The 15,603-nt window shown below is 39.8% G+C and overlaps 1 long non-coding RNA gene across 1 annotated transcript in view; it reads right to left on the bottom strand.

Moving 5' to 3' along the window:
* The window catches only part of LOC133537776 (uncharacterized), a 204,603-nt gene that overhangs the window by 77,141 nt on the left and 111,859 nt on the right, over positions 1-15,603 (bottom strand). The gene's annotated exons all lie outside the window — the stretch shown is intronic.

Below are 15,603 nucleotides of genomic sequence, written 5' to 3' on the forward strand. Positions count from 1 at the left end.
AGCTGCAATTTGACCCCCTTAAAATGCTTCAAAGTGCAAGTTAAAGCTATACAATGCCAGGCGAAAGCCATTTATCAACAACATCCAGAAACGCAAATCTGTAATTTGACCCCCTTAACATGCTTCAAAACTCACCAAATTTTACACACACATCAGGAATGGTGAAAATTGCCATCCAATAAAAAAACCAAACCACAAATATGACAATTGTGCTCTAGCGCCCCCTAGGAAAATAAACTGATAAAACTGCTTGTAAATTCTGTTAGGAATGTCGTAGAGTGATGAAACAAAAACTTCTATGTAGGTCTGACTAAGATCGAGACTCGGGACACGGCGGCGGCGGCGGCGGCCAACGGCGGACCCGACCAACGCTGCTTGCAGCTTTAATTAGGGTCCGCCCTGCAATGGCAAAGGACATCCATGTCCTTTGCCATGCAAGGACCCTATTGAATCTGTAGCGTTTTATTATTCTTATTATTATTCTTTCTTTCTTCCGCACCGATACTCGCATATGCGCTGTATTTTGACCCACTGACCATGCCTCAAAGCACACCAAATTTGACACACGCGTCGGTGAGGAGTTTCTTCCCAACATATTAGGGACCCGAACCAGAAAAATCAAAATTGCGCAATAGCGCCCCCTAGGAAAAGACAAAAAATGGATTGCTTGTAACTTCCGGTAGGAATGTCGTAGAGACATGAAACAAAATCCTCTATGTAGAACTGACCGAGACCTAAATTCCCCATCAGAAACTCCTATACCCAAAATCAACAGAAATTTTGCAAAACCCTTTCAAAGCAAAATTTTCACCAAAAATGCTATTTTTGCCTCTTTGAGCTGTAATTTGACCCCCTTAAAATGCTTCAAAACTCACCAAACTTGGCAGACACATTAGGACTGGCAGAAATTGTGATCTAATGAAAAAAAAAAATTCTAAAACTCAGAATTGCGTTCTACAAAATTTTTGGAATGAAACACAGAAAAAACTGCTTCTAGGAAGAAAACACAGACAAAACTGCTTGTAACTTCCGGTATGAATGTCGGAAAGACATGAAACAAAAACTTCTATGTAGGTCTCGCTTAGACCTACATTTTAATAATTGACAGCTAGCAGAAAAAATCAACAGGAAGTTGGCAATTACCCCTTCAAAATAAAAGTTTTGTGAAAACCCGTCACCTTTTTTCAAAAGTTATCTCCTCCGAGTGAGTTTGTCGTTTCGGCTTCAAACTCGCACAGGAGAGAGTTTGAACCCTTCTGATTAAAAGTATAGATCAAAATTTTGATAAGTTTTAAGGGTTTGATTTTACGCGCCTTCAAAGATCCCCTGCGCAAATTTTCCTAAAAAAGATAATTTTTACCTCTTTGAGCTGTAATTTGACCCCCTTAAAATGCTTCAAAACACACCAAACTTGGCACACACATCAGGACTTGCAACAATTGCGAGCTAATAAAAAAACCAAACCCCAAAACTCAAAATTGTGCTCTAGCGCCCCCTAGGAATACAACACAGACAAACTACTCCTAGGAAGAAAACAAAGACAAAACTGCTTGTACCTTCCGGTAGGAATGTCGTAGAGACATGAAACAAAAACCACTATGTAGGTCTGACTTAGACCTACATTTGAATAATTAACATACTTTGGCAAAAATCAACAGGGAGCTTGATATTTTCACTTCAATACATCAACTGCATTACTTTCACGATGCATTAAATAGTGTCACCAAGGCTTCTCCTGCCGTGGGGCTCGGGGACAGCAACCCAAGGCGCGCTCGCACCTTCGCACCCTAATTTGACCCCCTTAACATGCTTCAAAACTCACCAAAATTGACACACACATCGGTATGGAGCGGCAGACCAACTTATTAAGCAACCAAACCCCGAAAATGAAAATTGCCCGCTAGCGACCCCTAGGAAGAGACAAAAAACAGACTGCTTGTAACTTCCGTTAGGAATGTCGTAGAGACATGAAATAAAAACCTCTGTGTAGGTCTGACTTAGACCTACATTTCCAATAAACACTTCTGTACCTAAAATCAACAGGAAGTTGGCAAAAACCCCTTCAAAACAAAATTTTCGCAAAATATGCCTTTTTTGCCTCTTTGAACTGAAATTTGACCCCCTTAAAATGCTTCAAAGTGCAAGTTAGAGCTATACAATGCCAAGCGAAAGCCATTTATCAACAACATCCAGAAACGCAAATCTATAATTTGACCCCCTTAACATGCTTCAAAACTCACCAAATTTTACACACACATCAGGACTGGTAAAAATTGCCATTCAATAAAAAAACCAAACCCCAAAAATGAAAATTGTGCTCTAGCGCCCCCTAGGAAAATAAACTGATAAAACTGCTTGTAAATTCTGTTAGGAATGTCATAGAGTGATGAAACAAAAACTTCTATGGAGGTCTGACTAAGATTGGGACTCGGGACACGGCGGCGGCGGCGGCGGCCAACGGCGGACCCGACCAACGCTGCTTGCAGCTTTAATTAGGGTCCGCCCTGCTATGGCAAAGGACATCCATGTCCTTTGCCATGCAAGGACCCTATTGAATCTGCTGCGTTTTATTATTATTATTGTTTATTCCGCACCTTCTCACCCTAATTTGACCCCCTTAACATGCTTCAAAACTCACCAAAGTTGACACACACGTCGGTCTACCGGGACACCCCAACATATTAAGCAACCATACCCCAAAAATTAAAATTGCGCACTAGCGCCCCCTAGGAAAAAAAAAAAAACAGACTGCTTGTAACTTCCGTCAGGAATGTCGTAGAGACATGAAACGAAAACCTCTGTGTAGGTCTGACTTAGACCTACATTTCCAATAAAAAATGTCTATACCCAAAATCAACATAAATTTTGCAAAAACTCATTCAAAGCAAAATTTTTACAAAAAAATGCTATTTTTGCCTCTTTGAGCTGTAATTTGACCCCCTTAACATGCTTCAAAACTCACCAAACTTGGCAGACACATCAGGACTAGCAGAAATTGCTATCTAATGAAAAAAAAAAAAAAAAAAACTCAAAATTGCGCTCTAGCGCAATTTTTCAATAAAACATGGAAAATACTGCTTCCAGGAAGAACCCACAGACAAAACTGCTTGTAACTCCGGGTAGGAATGCCGGAAAGACATGAAACAAAAACTTCTATGTAGGTCTCACTTAGACCTACATTTTAATAATTGACAGCTAGCAGAAAAAATCAACAGGAAGTTGGCAATTACCCCTTCAAAATAAAAGTTTTGTGAAAACCCGTCACCTTTCTTCAAAAGTTATCTCCTCTGAGCGCGTTTGTCGTTTCGGCTTCAAACTCGCACAGGAGAGAGTTTGAACCCTTCTAAATAAAAGTATAGATCAAAGTTTTGATAAGTTTTAAGGTTTTGATTTTACGCGCCTTCAAAGATCCGCTGCGCAAAGTTTCCTAAAAAATGTCATTTTCGCCTCTTTGAGCTGTAATTTGACCCCCTTAAAATGCTTCAAAACTCACCAAACTTGGCACACACATCAGGACTGGCAACAATTGTGAGCTGATGAAAAAACCAAACTCCAAAACTCAAAATTGCGCTCTAGCGCCCCCTAGGAATACAACACAGACAAACTGCTCCTAGGAAGAAAACAAAGACAAAACTGCTTGTAACTTCCGGTAGGAATGTCAGAGAGACATGAAACAAAAACCACTATGTAGGTCTAACCTAGACCTACATTTGAATAATTAACATACTTTGGCAAAAATCAACAGGAAGCTAGATATTTTCACTTCAATACAACAACTGCATTACTTTCACAATGCATTAAATAGTGGGACGAAGGCGTCTTAAGCCCTGGGGCTCGGGGACAGCAACCCAAGGCGCGCTCGCACCTTCGCACCCTAATTTGACCCCCTTAACATGCTTCAAAACTCACCAAATTTGACACTCACATCGGTATGGAGCGGCAGACCAACTTATTAAGCAACCAAACCCCAAAAATGAAAATTGCGCGCTAGCGCCCCCTAGTAAGAGACAAAACACAGACTGCTTGTAACTTCCGTTAGGAATGTCGTAGAGACATGAAACAAAAACCTCTGTGTAGGTCTGACTTAGACCTACATTTCCAATAAAAAATGTCTATACCCAAAATCAACAGAAATTTTGCAAAAACTCATTCAAAGCAACATTTACGCAAAAAATGCTATTTTTGCCTCTTTGAGCTTTAATTTGACCCCCTTAAAATGCTTCAAAACTCACCAAACTTGGCACACACAACAGGACTGGCAGAAATTGCGATCTAGTGAAAAAAACAAACCTTAAAACTCAAAATTGCTTTCTATTGCAATTTTTGAAAAAAACACAGAAAAACTGCTCCTAGGAAGATGAAACGGATAAAACTGCTTGTAACTTCTGGTAGGAACGTCGGACAGACATGAAACAAAAACCTCTATGTAGGTCTCACTTAGACCTACATTTTGATAGGTGACATCTTTCAGTTAAAATCAACAGGAAGTTGGCAATTACCCCTTCAAAATAAAAGTTTTGTAAAAAGCAGTCACCTTTTTCCAGACAAAACTGCTTGTAACTTCTGTTAGGAATGTCGTAGAGACATGAAACAAAAACCTCTATGTAGGTCTGACTTAGACCTACATTTCCATTAAACACTTCTATACCTAAAATCAACAGGAAGTTGACAAAAACCCCTTCAAAACCAAATTTTCGCAAAATATGCCTTTTTTGCCTCTTTGAACTGAAATTTGACCCCCTTAAAATGCTTCAAAGTGCAAGTTAAAGCTATACAATGCCAAGTGAAAGCCATTTATCAACAACATCCAGAAATGCAAATCTGTAATTTGACCCCCTTAACATGCTTCAAAACTCCCCAAATTTTACACACACATCAGGACTGGTGAAAATTGCCATCCAATAAAAAACCAAACCCCAAAAATGAAAATTGTGCTCTAGCGCCCCCTAGGAAAATAAACTGATAAAACTGCTTGTAAATTATGTTAGGAATGTCGTAGAGTGATGAAACAAAAACTTCTATGGAGGTCTGACTAAGATCGGGACTCGGGACACGGCGGCGGCGGCGGCCAACGGCGGACCCGACCAACGCTGCTTGCAGCTTTAATTATTATTATTATTCCGCAGCTTCGAACCCTAATTTGACCCACTGACCATGCTCCAAAACTCACCAAATTTGGCACACACATCGGTAAGGCTTGGCAAAAACACATATTAAGCAACCAAACCCCAAAATAAAAAATTGCGCGCTAGCGCCCCCTATGAAAAAAAAAAAACATACTGATTGTAACTTCCGTTAGGAATGTCGTAGAGACATGAAACGAAAACCTCTATGTAAATCTGACTTAGACCTACATTTCATAATAGTATGTTCTGGGGCAAAAATCAACAGAAATATTGCAAAAACCCATTCAAAGCAAAATTTTCGCAAAAAAATGCTATTTTTGCCTCTTTGAGCTGTAATTTGACCCCCTTAAAATGCTTCAAAACTCACCAAACTTGGCACACACATCAGGACTGGCAACAATTGCAATCTAATGAAAAAAAAAAAAAATAAAACTCAAAATTGCGCTCTAGCGCAATTTTTCAATAAAACACAGAAAAAACTGCTTCCAGGAAGAAACCACGGACAAAACTGCTTGTAACTTCCGGTAGGAATGCCGGAAAGACATGAAACAAAAACTTCTATGTAGGTCTTACTTAGACCTACATTTTAATAATTGACAGCTAGCAGAAAAAATAAACAGGAAGTTGGCAATTACCCCTTCAAAATAAAAGTTTTGTAAAAACCTGTCACCTTTTTCAAATCGACACTTCTCCCAGTGCGTTTGTCGTTTCGGCTTCAAACTCGCTCAGGAGAGAGTTTGAACCCTTCTGATTAAAAGTATAGATCAAAGTTTTGATAAGTTTTCAGGTTTTGATTTTACGCGCCTTCAAAGAACCCCTGCGCAAATTTGCCTAAAAAATTTCATTTTTGCCTCTTTGAGCTGTAATTTGACCCCCTTAAAATGCTTCAAAACTCACCAAACTTGGCACACACATCAGGACTGGCAACAATTGCGAGTTAATGAAAAAAACAAACCCAAAAACTCAAAATTGTGCTCTAGCGCCCCCTAGGAATACAACACAAACAATACCCTAATTTGACCCCCTTAACATGCTTCAAAACTCACCAAATTTGACACACACATCGGTATGGAGCGGCAGACCAACTTATTAGGTAACCAAACCCCAAAAATTAAAATTGCGCGCTAGCGCCCCCTAGGAAGAGACAAAAAACAGACTGCTTGTAACTTCCGTTGGGAATGTCGTAGAGACATGGAACAAAAACCTCTATGTAGATCAGACTTAGACCTACATTTCCAATGAAGCACTTCTATAGCAAAAATCAACAGGAAGTTGGCAAAAACCCCTTCAAAACAAAATTTTCGGAAAAAAGTCAATTTCTGCCTCTTTGAACTGAAATTTGACCCCCTTAAAATGCTTCAAAACTCACCAAACTTGGCACACACATCAGGACTGGCAGAAATTGCGATCTAGTGGAAAAAACAAACCTTTAAACTCAAAATTGCGCTCTATTGCAATTTTTGAATAAAACACAGAAAAAACTGCTCCTAGGAAGAGGAAACAGAGGCGCGCTCGCACCTTCGCACCCTAATTTGACCCCCTTAACATGCTTCAAAACTCACCAAATTTGGCAAACACATCGGTATGGAGCGGCAGACCAACTTATTGAGCAACCAAACCCCGAAAATGAAAATTGCGCGCTAGCGCCCCCTAGGAAGAGACAAAAAACAGACTGCTTGTAACTTCCGTTAGGAATGTCGTAGAGACATGAAACAAAAACCTCTGTGTAGGTCTGACTTAGACCTACATTTCCAATAAACACTTCTGTACCTAAAACCAACAGGAAGTTGGCAAAAACCCCTTCAAAACAAAATTTTCGCAAAATATGCCTTTTTCGCCTCTTTGAACTGAAATTTGACCCCCTTAAAATGCTTCAAAGTGCAAGTTAGAGCTATACAATGCCAAGCGAAAGCCATTTATCAACAACATCCAGAAACGCAAATCTATAATTTGACCCCCTTAACATGCTTCAAAACTCACCAAATTTTACACACACATCAGGACTGGTGAAAATTGCCATCCAATAAAAAAACCAAACCCCAAAAATGAAAATTGTGCTCTAGTGCCCCCTAGGAAAATAAACTGATAAAACTGCTTGTGAATTCTGTTAGGAATGTCGTAGAGTGATGAAACAAAAACTTCTATGTAGGTCTGACTAAGATCGGGACTCGGGACACGGCGGCGGCGGCGGCGGCGGCCAACGGCGGACCCGACCAACGCTGCTTGCAGCTTTAATTATTAGGGTCCGCCCTGCAATGGCAAAGGACATCCATGTCCTTTGCCATGCAAGGACCCTATTGAATCTGTAACGTTTTCTTATTATTAGGGTCCGCCCTGCCAGCAAAGGACTCCATGTCCTTTGCCATGGCAAGGACCCTATTGAATCTGTAGCGTTTTATTATTATTATTGTTTATTCCGCTCCTTCGCACCCTAATTTGACCCCCTGAACATGCTTCAAAACTCACCAAATTTGACACACACGTTGGTACGGTGGGCCTTCCCAACTTATTAAGCAACCAAACCCCAAAAATAAAAATTGCGCGCTAGCGCCCCCTAGGAAGAAAAAAAAAACAGACAGCTTGTAACTTCCGCTAGCAATGTCGTAGAGACATGAAACAAAAACCTCTATGTAGGGCTGACTTAGACCTAGATTTCATAATTGTACCTTCTGGGGCAAAAATCAACAAAAATTTTGCAAAAACCCATTCAAAGCAAATTTTTCGCAAAAAAATGCTATTTTTGCCTCTTTGAGCTGTAATTTGACCCCCTTAAAATGCTTCAAAACTCACCAAACTTGGCACACACATCTGGACTGGCAGAAATTGCGTTCTAATGAAAAAAAAAAAAAAAAAAATCAAAAAATGCGCTCTAGCGCAATTTTTTAATAAAACACAGAAAAAACTGCTCCGAGGAAGAATACACAAACAAAATTGCTTGTAACTTCCAGTAGGAATGCCGGAAAGACATGAAACAAAAACTTCTATGAAGGTCTCACTTAGACCTACATTTTAATAATTGACAGCCTGCAGAAAAAATCAACAGGAAGTTGTCAATTACCCCTTCAAAATAAAAGTTTTGTGGAAACCCGTCACCTTTCTTCAAAAGTTATCTCCTCTGAGCGCGTTTGTCGTTTCGGCTTCAAACTCGCACAGGAGAGAGTTTGAACCCTTCTGATTAAAAGTATAGATCAAAATTTTGATAAGTTTTAAGGTTTTGATTTTACGCGCCTTCAAAGATCCCCTGCGCAAATTTTCCTAAAAAAGATAATTTTTACCTCTTTGAGCTGTAATTTGACCCCCTTAAAATGCTTCAAAACTCACCAAACTTGGCACACACATCAGGACTGGCAACAATTGCGAGCTAATGAAAAAACCAAACCCCAAAACTCAAAATTGTGCTCTAGCGCCCCCTAGGAATACAACACAGACAAACTACTCCTAGGAAGAAAACAAAGACAAAACTGCGTGTAACTTCCGGTAGGAATGTCAGAGAGACATGAAACAAAAACCACTATGTAGGTCTGACTTAGACCTACATTTGAATAATTAACATACTTTGGCCAAAATCAACAGGAAGCTTGATATTTTCACTTCAATACAACAACTGCATTACTTTCACAATGCATTAAATAGTGGCAGCAAAGCTTCTCCTGCCGTGGGGCTCGGGGACAGCAACCCAAGGCGCGCTCGCACCTTCGCACCCTAATTTGACCCCCTTAACATGCTTCAAAACTCACCAAATTTGACACACACATCGGTATGGAGCGGCAGACCAACTTATTAAGCAACCAAACCCCAAAAATGAAAATTGCGCGCTAGCGCCCCCTAGGAAGAGACAAAAAACAGACTGCGTGTAACTTCCGTTAGGAATGTCGTAGAGACATGAAACAAAAACCTCTATGTAGGTCTGACTTAGACCTACATTTCCAATGAAATACTTCTATACCGAAAATCAACAGGAAGTTGGCAAAAACCCCTTCAAAACTAAATTTGTGCAAAAAATGCCTTTTTTGCCTCTTTGAACTGATATTTGACCCCCTTAAAATGCTTCAAAGTGCAAGTTAAAGCTATACTATGCCAAGCGAAAGCCATTTGTCAACAACATCCAGAAACACCAATCTGTAATTTGACCCCCTTAACATGCTTCAAAACTCCCCAAATTTGACAAACAGGTCGGTATGGAGCGGCAGACCAACTTATTAAGCAACCAAACCCCAAAAATGAAAATTGCCCGCTAGCGCTCCCTTGGAAGAGACAAAAAACAGACTGCTTGTAACTTCCGTTAGGAATGTCGTAGAGACATGAAACAAAAACCTCTGTGTAGGTCTGACTTAGACCTACATTTCCAATAAACACTTCTGTACCTAAAATCAACAGGAAGTTGGCAAAACCCCTTCAAAACAAAATTTTTGCAAAAAATGCCTTTTTTGCCTCTTTGAACTGAAATTTGACCCCCTTAAAATGCTTCAAAGTGCAAGTTAAAGCTATACAATGCCAAGCGAAAGCCATTTATCAACAACATCCAGAAACGCAAATCTATAATTTGACCCCCTTAACATGCTTCAAAACTCACCAAATTTTACACACACATCAGGACTGGTGAAAATTGCCATCCAATAAAAAAACCAAACCCCAAAAATGAAAATTGTGCTCTAGCGCCCCCTAGGAAAATAAACTGATAAAACTGCTTGTAAATTCTGTTAGGAATGTCGTAGAGTGATGAAACAAAAACTTTTATGGAGGTCTGACTAAGATCGGGACTCGGGACACGGCGGCGGCGGCGGCGGACCCGACCAACGCTGCTTGCAGCTTTAATTATTATTATTCTTCCGCAACTTTGAACCCTAATTTGACCCACTGACCATGCTCCAAAACTCACCAAATTTGGCACACACATCGGTAAGGCTTGGCAAAAACACATATTAAGCAACCAAACCCCAAAAATGAAAAATGCGCGCTAGCGCCCCCTACGAAAAAAAAAAACCAGACTGCTTGTAACTTCCGTTAGGAATGTCGTAAAGACATGGAACAAAAACCTCTATGTAGGTCTGAGTTAGACCTAGATTCCCCATTAGAAATGCCTATACCTAAAATCAACAGAAATTTGGCAAAAACCCATTCAAAGCAAAATTGTCGCAAAAAAATGCTATTTTTGCCCCTTTGAGCTGTAATTTGACCCCCTTAACATGCTTCAAAACTCACCAAACTTGGAAGACACATCAGGACTGGCAGAAATTGCAATCTAATGAAAAAAAAAAAAAAAAAAACTCAAAATTGCGCTTTAGCGCAATTTTTCAATAAAACACAGAAAAAACTGCTTCCAGGAAGAAAACACAGACAAAACTGCTTGTAACTTCGGGTAGGAATGCCGGAAAGACATGAAACAAAAACTTCTATGTAGGTCTCACTTAGACCTACATTTTAATAATTGACAGCTAGCAGAAAAAATCAACAGGAAGTTGGAAATTACCCCTTCAAAATAAAAGTTTTGTGAAAACCCGTCACCTTTCTTCAAAAGTTATCTCCTCTGAGCGCGTTTGTCGTTTCGGCTTCAAACTCGCTCAGGAGAGAGTTTGGACCCTTCTGATTAAAAGTATAGATCAAAGTTTTGATAAGTTTTAAGGTTTTGATTTTACGCGCCTTCAAAGACGCCCTGCGCAAATTTTCCAAAAAAATATCATTTTTGCCTCTTTGAGCTGTAATTTGACCCCCTTAAAATGCTTCAAAACTCACCAAACTTGGCACACACATCAGGACTGGCAACAATTGCGAGTTGATGAAAAAACCAAACCCCAAAACTCAAAATTGTGCTCTAGCGCCCCCTAGGAATACAACGCAGACAATACCCTAATTTGACCCCCTTAACATGCTTCAAAACTCACCAAAGTTGACACACACATTGGTATGGAGCGGCAGACCAACTTATTAGGTAACCAAACCCCAAAAATGAAAATTGCGTGCTAGCGCCCCCTAGGAAGAGACAAAAAACAGACTGCTTGTAACTTCCGTTGGGAATGTCGTAGAGACATGAAACAAAAACCTCTATGTAGGTCTGACTTATACCTACATTTCCAACAAAACACTTCTATAGCAAAAATTAACAGGAAGTTGGCATAAACCCCTTCAAAACAAAATTTTTGCAAAAAAGTCAATTTTTGCCTCTTTGAACTGAAATTTGACCCCCTTAAAATGCTTCAAAACTCACCAAACTTGGCACACACATCAGGACTGGCAAAAATTTCGATGTAGTGAAAAAAACAAACCTTAAAACTCAAAATTGCACTCTATTGCAATTTTTGAATAAAACACAGAAAACTGCTCCTAGGAAGAGGAAACAGATCAAACTGCTTGTAACTTCTGGTAGGAATGTCGGACAGACATGAAACAAAAACCTCAATGTAGGTCTCACTTAGACCTACATTTTGATAGGTGGCATCTTTCAGTTGAAATCAACAGGAAGTTGGCAATTACCCCTTCAAAATAAAAGTTTTGTAAAAAGCTGTCACCTTTTTCCAGACAAAACTGCTTGTAACTTCTGTTAGGAATGTCGTACAGACATGAAACAAAGACCTCTATGTTGGTCTGACTAAGATCGGGACTTGGGACACGGCGGCGGCGGCGGCGGCCAACGGCGGACCCGACCAACGCTGCTTGCAGCTTTAATTATTATTATTATTATTCTTTCTTTCTTTATTCCGCACCGTCGCGCCCCAACATCACCCCCTTAACATGCTTCAAAACTCACCAAACTTGACACACACGTCGGTCTACCGTGACACCACAACATATTAAGCAACCAAACCCCAAAAATGAAAATTGCGCTCTAGCGCCCCCTAAAAGGAAACAAAAAACAGACTGCTTGTAACTTCCGTTAGGAATGTCGTAGAGACATGAAACAAAAACCTCTGTGTAGGGATGACTTAGACCTAAATTCCATAATTGTATCTTCTGGGGCCAAAATCAACAAAAAATTTTCAAAAACCCATTCAAAGCCAAATTTTCACAAAAAATGCAATTTTTGCCTCTTTGAGCTGCAATTTGACCCCCTTAAAATACTTCAAAACTCACCAAACTTGGCAGACACATCAGGACTGGCAGAAATTGCAATCTGATGAAAAAAAAAAAAAAAAAAAACTCAAAATTGCGCTCTAGCGCAATTTTTCAATAAAACACAGAAAAAACTGCTTCCAGGAAGAAACCGCAGACAAAACTGCTTGTAACTTCGGGTAGGAATGCCGGAAAGACATGAAACAAAAACTTCTATGTAGGTCTCACTTAGACCTACATTTTAGTAATTGACAGCTAGCAGAAAAAATCAACAGGAAGTTGACAATTACCCCTTCAAAATAAAAGTTTTTGTAAAAACCCGTCACCTTTTTCAAATCGATACTCCTCCCAGTGCGTTTGTCGTTTCGGCTTCAAACTCGCACAGGAGAGAGTTTGAACCCTTCTGATTAAAAGTATAGATCAAAGTTGTGATAAGTTTTAAGGTTTTGATTTTACGCGCCTTCAAAGATCCCCTGCGCAAATTTTCCAAAAAAATATCATTTTTACCTCTTTGAGCTGTAATTTGACCCCCTTAAAATGCTTCAAAACTCACCAAACTTGGCACACACATTAGGACTGGCAGAAATTGCGATCTAGTGGAAAAACCAAACCCCAAAACTCAAAATTGTGCTCTAGCGCCCCCTAGGAATACAACACAGACAATACCCTAATTTGACCCCCTTAACATGCTTCAAAACTCACCAAAGTTGACACACACGTCGGTACGGTGTCCTTTCCCAACATATTAAGCAACCAAACCCCAAAAATGAAAATTGCGCGCTAGCGCCCCCTAGCAAAAAACAAAAACAAACCGCTTGTAACTTCCGTTAGGAATATCGTAGAGACATGAAACAAAAACCTCTGTGTAGGTCCGACTAAGACCTACATTTCCAATAAAAAATGTTTATACCCAAAATCAACAGAAATCTTGCAAAAACTCATTCAAAGCAAAATTTTCGCAAAAAAATGCTATTTTTGCCTCTTTGAGCTGCAATTTGACCCCCTTAAAATGCTTCAAAACTCACCAAACTTGGCACACACATCAGGACTGGCAGAAATTGCGATCTAGTGAAAAAACCAAACCTTAAAACTCAAAATTGCGCTCTATTGCAATTTTTGACAAAAACACAGAAAAACTGCTCCTAGGAAGAGGAAACGGATACAACTGCTTGTAACTTCTGGTAGGAACGTCGGACAGACATGAAACAAAAACCTCTATGTAGGTCTCACTTAGACCTACATTTTGATAGGTGGCATCTTTCAGTTAAAATCAACAGGAAGTTGGCAATTACCCCTTCAAAATAAAAGTTTTGTAAAAAGCCGTCACCTTTTTCCAGACAAAACTGCTTGTAACTTCTGTTAAGAATGTCGTAGAGACATGAAACAAAGACCTCTATGTTGGTCTGACTAAGATCGGGACTCGGGACACGGCGGCGGCGGCGGCGGACCCGACCAACGCTGCTTGCAGCTTTAATTAGGGTCCGCCCTGCAATGGCAAAGGACATCCATGTCCTTTGCCATGCAAGGACCCTATTGAATCTGTAACGTTTCTTATTATTAGGGTCCGCCCTGCCAATGGCAAAGGACTCTGTCCTTTGCCATGGCAAGGACCCTATTGAATCTGCTGCGTTTTATTATTATTATTATTATTATTCCGCAGCTTCGAACCCTAATTTGACCCACTGACCATGCTCCAAAACTCACCAAATTTGGCACACACATCGGTAAGGCTTGGCAAAAACACATATTAAGCAACCAAACCCCAAAATACAAAATTGCGCGCTAGCGCCCCCTATGAAAAAAAAAAAACATACTGATTGTAACTTCCGTTAGGAATGTCGTAGAGACATGAAACGAAAACCTCTATGTAAATCTGACTTAGACCTACATTTCATAATAGTATGTTCTGGGGCAAAAATCAACAGAAATATTGCAAAAACCCATTCAAAGCAAAATTTTCGCAAAAAAATGCTATTTTTGCCTCTTTGAGCTGTAATTTCACCCCCTTAAAATGCTTCAAAACTCACCAAACTTGGCAGACACATCAGGACTTGCAGAAATTGCAATCTAATGAAAAAAAAAAATAATAAAACTCAAAATTGCGCTCTAGCGCAATTTTTCAATAAAACACAGAAAAAACTGCTTCCAGGAAGAAACCACGGACAAAACTGCTTGTAACTTCCGGTAGGAATGCCGGAAAGACATGAAACAAAAACTTCTATGTAGGTCTCACTTAGACCTACATTTTAATAATTGACAGCTAGCAGAAAAAATAAACAGGAAGTTGGCAATTACCCCTTCAAAATAAAAGTTTTGTAAAAACCCGTCACCTTTTTCAAATCGACACTTCTCCCAGTGCGTTTGTCGTTTCGGCTTCAAACTCGCACAGGAGAGAGTTTGAACCCTTCTGATTAAAAGTATAGATCAAAGTTTTGATAAGTTTTCAGGTTTTGATTTTACGCGCCTTCAAAGAACCCCTGCGCAAATTTGCCTAAAAAATTTCATTTTTGCCTCTTTGAGCTGTAATTTGACCCCCTTAAAATGCTTCAAAACTCACCAAACTTGGCACACACATCAGGACTGGCAGAAATTGCGAGCTAATAAAAAAACCAAACCCCAAAACTCAAAATTGTGCTCTAGCGCCCCCTAGGAATACAACACAGACAATACCCTAATTTGACCCCCTTAACATGCTTCAAAACTCACCAAAGTTGACACACACGTTGGTACGGTGTCCCTCCCCAACATATTAAGCAACCAAACCCCAAAAATGAAAATTGCGCGCTAGCGCCCCCTAGCAAAAAACAAAAACAAATCGCTTGTAACTTCCGTCAGGAATGTCGTAGAGACATGAAACAAAAACCTCTGTGTAGGTCTGACTAAGACCTACATTTCCAAGAAAAAATGTCTATAACCAAAATCAACAGAAATCTTGAAAAAACTCATTCAAAGCAAAATTTTCGCAAAAAAATGCTATTTTTGCCTCTTTGAGCTGCAATTTGACCCCCTTAAAATGCTTCAAAACTCACCAAACTTGGCACACACATCAGGACTGGCAGAAATTGCGATCTAGTGAAAAAACCAAACCTTAAAACTCAAAATTGCGCTCTATTGCAATTTTTGAAAAAACACAGAAAAACTGCTCCTAGGAAGAGGAAACGGATAAAACTGCTTGTAACTTCTGGTAGGAACGTCGGACAGACATGAAACAAAAACCTCTATGTAGGTCTCACTTAGACCTACATTTTGATGATTGGCATCTTTCAGTTGAAATCAACAGGAAGTTGGCAATTACCCCTTCAAAATAAAAGTTTTGTAAAAAGCCGTCACCTTTTTCCAGACAAAACTGCTTGTAACTTCTGTTAGGAATGTCGTAGAGACATGAAACAAAGACCTCTGTGTTGGTTTGACTAAGATCGGGACTCGGGAC

The sequence above is a fragment of the Nerophis ophidion genome, linkage group LG19 (assembly GCF_033978795.1).
Source record: "Nerophis ophidion isolate RoL-2023_Sa linkage group LG19, RoL_Noph_v1.0, whole genome shotgun sequence".
Taxonomy (NCBI): Eukaryota; Metazoa; Chordata; class Actinopteri; order Syngnathiformes; family Syngnathidae; genus Nerophis; species Nerophis ophidion.